This window comes from Lagopus leucura, unplaced genomic scaffold (genome assembly GCF_019238085.1).
Source record: "Lagopus leucura isolate 7727_CA_CO unplaced genomic scaffold, USGS_WTPT01 Super-Scaffold_100014, whole genome shotgun sequence".
Lineage (NCBI taxonomy): Eukaryota > Metazoa > Chordata > Aves > Galliformes > Phasianidae > Lagopus > Lagopus leucura.
In genome coordinates this window covers 15,293,552-15,301,655 of record NW_024962268.1, presented here as the reverse complement: position 1 = coordinate 15,301,655, position 8,104 = coordinate 15,293,552, and the positions used below count along the sequence as shown (strand labels likewise).

At 51.8% G+C, this 8,104-nt stretch overlaps 1 protein-coding gene across 2 annotated transcripts in view; it reads right to left on the bottom strand.

The window, feature by feature from the left end:
* Positions 1–1,039, bottom strand: part of GDNF (glial cell derived neurotrophic factor) — a 20,291-nt gene extending 19,252 nt beyond the window's left edge. For both annotated transcript variants that reach the window (XM_042875485.1, XM_042875486.1), the window contains exon 1: positions 841–1,039. The gene's annotated coding sequence lies outside the window, so the exon portion shown is untranslated. The remainder of the gene's footprint in view (positions 1–840) is intronic.
* Positions 1,040–8,104: the final 7,065 nt, after the last annotated feature.

The window sequence follows — 8,104 nt, the reverse complement described above, 5'->3', positions numbered from 1 at the left end:
TTCCTTTCCTTTCCTTTCCTTTCCTTTCCTTTCCTTTCCTTTCTTTCCTTTCCTTTCCTTTCCTTTCCTTTCCTTTCCTTTCCTTTCCTTTCCTTTCCTTTCCTTTCCTTTCCTTTCCTTTCCTTTCCTTTCCTTTCCTTTCCTTTCCTTTCCTTTCCTTTCCTTCCCCCCTCCCCACTCCACCCGTTTCTCTATCCTGTTCCCTATCCCTCTTTCTTTTTCCTTTCCTTGTTTCCTTTTCCTTCCACTAGCTTTTTTCCTTTTCATTTCCATTTCCTCTTCCATGTTTTCCTCTTTTCTCTCTCTTCCTGTTTCCCCTCTCTGTTTTCATATTTTCTTTTTCCTCTCCTTTCTTCTTTTTTTTTTTCCTCATTCCCCTTTCTTTTTTTGTCTCCTCTCCCTCCCTTGCATCCTTATTTTTTCCCCTCTTTCTTATTATCTTCCTTTGCCTTTCCCTCTTTCCTTCTTCTTTCCATCTCTCTTCTCTCTTCCCTTCTCCCTTCCCCTCCTTTCTGCATGCCCGCCCTTACACATCCCGATACCCACCGCTCGAGGATTATAGTTGCTCCCAGCCCGCTTCTGCCCGGCGGCAGCGGGCGGAGAACGGCAGGGCGCCTGCCGGTGCCCGCAGCCCGGCCCGGGAGGGTGCAGCCCCGCAGAAGAGACGTGCAGCTCCCACAGCCCAGAGCTCGAAGCCCGCTACCCCCGCCGGTCGCGGCGCGGATCACGTCCAGGCGCCGGCGCTGCGCTCGCACCTCGCCGGGTCCGGGGCCCTGTGCTCCCGGGGAAGATGCCCGCCCCGACCAGCCCGCGCGGCCGCAGCCCCTGCCTCGCTCTCACCTCCGAGCTGGTCTCGTCGGACCCGAGACGGACATCAACGCCGGGGCGCCGAGCGGCCGGACGGGTGATGCATATGGGCCAGGTCGGGGTCCGACCGCCGGGACCGTCTTCGTGAGGAGGAAGCGTGGAGAAGAGGGACAAGGTCGCAAGTTTAAGTGGAGGCAGAGGGCAGCCGCCAGCAGAAGCCCCGGCGGCTACTCCCGCCGCTGCCGCAGGTGCTGTGGCCGCGGCTCCGCAGGGGTCTGCGCCCGCTCCGGCCCCGGAGCCGCGTTCAGCAGCGGCGGGAGCGGCCCGAGCCGCGGGGAGCGCCGCCTGGCAGCGGGAGCTGGCTCTGGGTGCTGCTCTTGGGACCCTGCCTGGAAATCTGAGAAAGACACTCCATCAACAACTGCGGGGAGTCAGATGAAGACATCAGGGCTCCTGTAACGCCAGCTGGTCCAGCACCGCGGGGAGCCGCGCACCGCTCGGACACGCACGCAGCGGCAGGAAGGAAAAAAAAAAAAATGGGGGGGGGGGGGGGGGGAAAGGCAGCTGAGGAGGGGAGGGAAAAATAAAATAAAATCACACCACCCCCCTCAGCCTGCAGGGAGAATCAGAGGCAGGCGCTGAGATTTGCAGGGCCGGTAGCAGCAGCGGCAGCGAGGCTTCGTCCTCCAGATCGGGGGTCCCGTCGCGGCGAAAGCTTAGATCCAAGTGGGGAGCGGCGGGAGGCCGGTCGGTGCCGAGAAGCGCCCGCCGCGGCTGTGCCTGGGCGCGCCCGGCTCCCGGGGTGCCGCGGGGCTCTGCGGGCGGGGACGGGGGGCTCGGCGAGGCGCTGGGAGCTCCGCACCCGCGGGCGGAGTAATCGCGGAGCGGGACGCGCGGACGCCGGGGCTTTGCCAGGGCGACTCTGCGCCGCAGATGGATTTATAGGGCCCTTTGGCAGTGACGCGCCCTCCGCTGATTCGCTTTCAGACCCAAACATACACGCTGGCCCCCCGCACCGGACCCCGCGGAGCCTCCAAATATCTCACGGCTGAAGTCACCGGCCCGACATACCGTGCGCTGCGCGGCCGCCGGAGCAGCGCCCCGGCACCCTCTGGCTCCGCGGCGGCGGTGCCGGTCCGGGGTAACCCAACACCAGCACGGCCCCCCCCCCCGGCTCCGCCGCCCCCGCGGAGCTTCGCGCCGTCCGCAGGTGCCGGTGGCGCGGGGTCCCTGGCGCCCCCCGCGCTGCTGCGCGGCGCTGCGCGGCCCTTGCGCGCCCTGCGCAAGAGAGTTAGACTCTCTGGAGGCCGCTGCAAAGTGGCCGTAAACAGTCTCGGCTTACAGCCGTGCGCCGTGTATTTATGACTCACCCAGTTGTCCGGAGGTATGAGGTCCTCATGTCGCCGGTGCTATGAAATTAACGCGGCGCGCGGCTGGGGAGAGCACAGGGCTTGTAAGCCGGCCAATAAACCGCTCCGTCTGCACTGGGCTTCTTCTTTCTTTCTTTCTTTCTTTTTTTCCTTTTTTCTTTTTTTTTTTTTTGCTTTTTTTTGTTTTTTTTTTGGTGCGTTTGTGTGTATTGTGTTCTGTTTTAGGATGGGGATACCGGAGGGCCAGGGGCAGGGATGCGGGTTGTGCAGCAGGACGCCGCGAGGAGCTGCTCGCAGCCGGCGACGGTGCAGCGCCGAGCAGCGGAGCCCATGGGCGGAGAGGGACGGGGGGGAACAAGGAGGAGGGAGGGCCGGCGCTTGGCTCGGCCGATCGGGATCTGTCACCGCAGCCCGGCTGCGGATGTCTTTCCGGCTTCCCTCGGCGGGATGTGCGAGTGTTCATGGTTGTGTGTTCACACGTGTACGCTCGGGCTCGTCTCTCTCCCGGGAAAGGCGAGCAGCCCCCGGCAGCCCCGCCGGTGACCGTACCGCCCACCCTCCGAGGCGAGGGCGGCTGCTGCGCCGGGGACGGTCACGGCGGCGGCCAGGGGTCCGGCAGGGAGGGAGGGTGGCACGTCCGGGCACTATCACTGCATTCCATCCCGTGTGCTGCTCCTGGGCCACTTTTTTCCTTTCCCTTCCTTTCTCTTCTTCCCTTTCCCTTTCTTTTTCCTTTTCTTTCCTTCCCTTCCCCTCCCATCCTTCTGTCTGTTCCAGCAGGAAGATGGGGACTTTGTCCCACCTGCCCAGGACTTTCTGGTCCCTGGGAAATAAAATGATGTTCCCAGGTGTGAAGGGTGTACAAGCACTGTCAAGGCTTGCTTGATTTTCTCATGGGGGTGAAGGCATAGACGCCTCAGGTGTAATGCTGATCTCAGGACAGGGTTTGGTTGAAATGGAAGCAAGGTTTTTTCTCTGTAAGTAGTGAAGGATTTTAAATCATATTTGCTGGAAATGTGGAGAGATTTGTTAAAACCATCTGGAAGGGCTGTTAGGACAAATATTTCTGCGAGTGGCTTGTTTTAAATTTCAGCTGGATGACAAGATGGAGAGATGAATGCCATCCTTCATTGAGCAACATAGCTTTTCTATCAATGCAGTCAGCATATTAAGGTGGAATTTCAAAACTATCCTCTGCTCTGTCTGTGATGGAGGAAGTAGCATTCCTTGGGAACATGCTTCATCCCCACAGGAAAAACAGATTTACTGCACAAACAATATCTCAATCAGTTATGTTGTTATATTTTTTAAAAAATGCAAGCTATTTATTTTCAAAAGTTTCTTCTCATGGTCATCAGTGAATTGGTGGAACATGAGAAAGCAATGTGTTAAAAGAAATGGTATATTCGGAATCCATACAATACAGACACAGGCATCTGATAAATGCATCTGTTTACACGTAGGTGCGTGCCAGAAGGGGCCAGCAGAAGGCACTGCACGAAGCAGTGGTGAGTCTGGCTCAGCAGCACCACTCTGGGTGCACTCACTGCTACGAGTTGGTGAGTAGCTGTGGGGCCACAGATGCTGCGTGCACCCGTATCCACATCTGCATGCAGAGTGCCCCATGCACAGTGACCCATTTGTGCAGTGCCCTACACACACAGTGCCCCATGCACACAGTGCCCCATACACAAAGAGCCTCTCTCAGGCCCCAGTCTGAATGGGAAGATTTGGGGAACGGATGCAGCCCTCCTGTTAGAGGTTGGGCAGGGAAACACTGAAATGAGTGTCTTGCACTGAGAGGGTGATGATGCACTGGAACAGGTTGCCCAAGGAGGTTGTGGATGCCCCATCCCTGGAGGCATTCAAGGCCAGGCTGGATGTGGCTCTGGGCAGCCTGGTCTGGTGGTTGGTGGCCCTGCACATAGCAGGGGGGTTGAAACTCGATGACCATTGTGGTCCTTTTCAACCCCGGCCATTTTATGATTCCATGATTTTAACAGAGAGATGAAAACTGAACAGTTCCTACATGCACCAAATGAAATGAGGTCAATGTGATATTCCTTTGTGTGGGTTTTGTCAGTGCGAAGTCACTGATTTCCTAAAAACAACATCAGGTGATGAAGCCAAGACACTGTGTATCTGCAGTACTGCAGGAGTTCATTTTCCTTACTTTTAAAAGCCGCTGGAAGCCTGGTTATAACATGCACATTATTTAGCTCATGTGAGCCACAGTGAAAGGTAATGTTATGCAGATGTCCTTGCTGCACTGATAGGGTGGTTGGACTAGATGGGGAGTGACCCTGCTGGTTGTTAATCACAGCAGCTATTTACCTGTTGCCCAGCACTGCACCAGTCCTGGGGCAGAGGGAGTGTTACTGAGAGCTCAGTGTGCTGGAAACTAACGCAGTTGCTGGACAGTGTCCACAGTCCTATTACGAGCTGATAGGTAAAAGCTACAAAACCTTGACAATTGATTATATTTTTGCACAGAGATCTTGAATTTTTAAGCAGAACTGTTGAGGAGCAGCTTTTTTTTTTTTTTTTTTTTTTTTTTTTGTGTGTGTGTGTGTGTGTGTGTGTGTGTGTGTGTGAAGAAGAAGGATTGGCTGCTGCCAGAATAATAATAATTAAAAAAAAAAAGACCCATTCAGACCTAAATAAAGTATGTCTTTACATTGTAAAGGTTGCCTCTTTTAAAACAATCTAAAAAGCTGCCTGATATTATGCAGTATGGTCTCATTTTTTGTTTGCATGTGTCAATGTGAGGTATAGATCTCTTAAGATGTCAAGCGCTCCAAATTGTAATTTCCCAGTCATGGTGTGACTGCTCAGGCAATAAGCAGTCATTCCTTTGGCTCTGGGAGAAGAGGAGCCTGCATTGCTCCTCCCGCAATTGCATATCCCGCCCAAGGAGCAGGATATCGTTGAATCACAGAATCATACAAGAGTGTGAGTTGGTGGAGACTTTACAGCCCATCCAGTTCCATTCCCCTGTGAACTGGCTGCCCCCCACCAGCTCAGGCTGCCCAGGACCCCATCCTGATGGCATTGAGTAGCTCCAGGATCAACAGCTCTCTGGGTAGCAGTGCCAGAGCCTCACTGCCCTCCGAGTAATGAATTTCTTCTTAGCATCTAAGCCGCCCCTCTCTAAGTTAAAAGTATAGAGGTGCCTCTGGGTTCTAGCAGCCTGGTCCTGCATAGTGCCAAAGCACTTTCATGGCTACTGCCATGAAAGGCAGCTTTAGGCATTTATTCCATTTCTTAAGGATGAAGGTTTGCAGATATATGAGTATTTTTGGGCACTGGGGTGTTTATTCTGCTGCACACTTGCATCCAATGCTGGACCTGCTCCCGTGGTGCATTTGGTAAGGTGACCCAACAGACAGAAAATGAATTACCTTCATTTAGGTAAGAACCAGAGGGAAGATGTGGTGGCACAGACATCTCTTGGGCAGCATCAGCCTGTCCATGTCCCTGAGAATACATTTGGGTGCCTAGCCTGTGCAGAGTACCTGCATTTCTCAAGTGACCTAGTTAATGCTGGCCTAATTGCTGTGTTTATGGGAGGTACTGAGAGCTGGTGCCAAGGTATGTACTTTAGCCTGCAGCTGAGTGCAGCCGTTTGACCACATTTGTCCCACTGCCTCCCAGTCCCTGCGCCCCCATGACTGCCCTGGCATGTCCTTCCTTCCCAGTGGTATGGACGACTGTGTCTGGCAGCATCCCTGGCCGTATTTGTGTTCCCAGGAGAGGAGCAGCTGATGTGTCTCCACATGCTTTACATGATGGAAAGGAGTCCTGAGCAGGGGCTCAGCCCAAGGAGAAGAGGTCTGGTGTCTGAAACTGGTCTGAGACCTGGCAAATAGGGCTTATGAGCAACCTTAAACTTTCTCATCTTTTGGCTAGATATTATTGTAGTTGCTTGCTTGTAGAGTTTAGCTTCTGTGTTTGTAGGTGAGGTCCAAAGTTTATTAATGGGGATAGGGAACATCATAGGCAAATTGTGTTTAATGACTCCTCTGGCAGAATCCCGTGCCCACATTCCTCCCATTCTTCAGGTTCCTTTATCCTTTAGGAGGCACTTTTTTTAGGGAGACACCAGCACAAAGATTTTCTGCTAACACCCTTCACGCCATGGTTGTGGGGTGGAAGGCGCCATGGAGTATCCCAGACTCAGGGTGCACTGTAGCTGCACAATTCGAAGAGGAGCCTGATAATAAGGTGTTTAAAACTTGCTAATTAAATGTAATTGTAAACAGCTGTCACATACTGCTACTGTTTTAATTGGCATTCATCACAGTTGCATCTGTACTGTACTTCCACTGGGATCCTGGTGTGTCTGCTTTAATCTCAGAATGTGTCACCTTCTAGGAGATTAGGAGATCACAAAAGCATGAGGGCAACATATTTGTCAGGGTTGAAGGTCACTAATCTGTGCCGAAAGCAGCCAAGAAGAGCAAGCTGTGCACAGGGATAACTGGAATGAACAGTTAGGTTTTGTGGAACCAGTGAGATTTTCCATCTGGGTTCTCCCTTCCTCTGTCTCTCTCCCCCAGTGATTCTTTCCATATTTCTGAATTTGTATTCCAGCGCCAGATGTCAGTGCGAGACACAAGGAAGGTCATTCAGAAGTATTCATTAGCTTGTTAAACTTCACTTCTGCCAGGCTACGTTTGTCAGAAAAATAATCAAACTTTACAAGATCCGTAGCAGAAGCCTCGCTCTTCCAGCTGAACATCTCTTCCATTCCGTTACTAAGGATGGGAAGATGCATCACTGTAGCTTGAATGATTGCAGACAGAAAGCTTGGCTGCTTGCTTATGCCAGACTTGGAGCTGTAATTGCATTGTCCTTGTAAACCACTGGAATGTCAGATAGCAGTGGTTATCCCCATCCTGGGCAGCAAGGCAGATGTTTCTGGTAGGGTGAGCAGAGAAACGTAGTAGTTGGGATCAGTTACAACAACAATCAGGCTGTAAATCTGCTCGTTGTTTATGCGTGTTTCATCATGTCACAGATAATTGAATGGTGTTCTTACTCCTTCTTGTGAGTGAGGAATTATGGTCATGTTTGCTTTGAATGAACTGTGTAAAACAGCTATAACCTGTGCTGTTAGCTTGCAATACTGGCTTACGTTTGGAAAACTCTGGTATCAATGGAAATTGAAACACTGATTTGGTTGCTGTGCTAAGAAAGAGGCATTAATGAATATACTTTCACAGAGCAGGAGACTTATAGCGACATGGTTCCGTGCAAACAGACCCCATGCAAAGTAGGTGTATCAGTGATCAACAGGACCGTGAACTTCCTCATCTGAGAGTCATCCTCAGCCATTACAAAAAAGGTCTGAGAAGTCAGAGCTGCAATCTGGAACAAAAACGCAGACTGACATATTTTATTTATACCAGGTTGCTTTTAAAGTCACTCAGTAGGAGCCAGTCATTTTTGTTTTGATTTCTGTGAAGTCTTTGCGTGAATCCTGGCTAGACCTCTGTCTCCTTCAGCAAGGAGCACAGGGTATGCACTGTGCTCTTGCCCATGGCTCTAAGCTCTGTGCAGTCAGTAAGGCTCTGAAGAGAGGTGATGTCTGTGATCTTCAAGGAAGCTCCACTGAAGACTACGTTCAGCATCTCAATTCAGTAAGGCAGTGAGTGCTGACTGTGAGCCAGGGATGATTAGCATACTTAGACACACGCGAGATTCTTGCTGAATTGGTTCCTGGATCTTTAAATGTCTCAGAATGGAGTTATATTTACCTCACTTCTGTGCAGGCAAAGTGAAAGAAAATAGACAGTATTAATCAGCAAACTAAATCAAGTGCAACCATTTAAGGAGGTAGAGTGAGAAAACAAGTGAATCCGTGAAGAATCCCACATTCCCAGGAGAGGTTGATTAGTTGCTTTTAGGTTGGAAAGAAGTGTCAG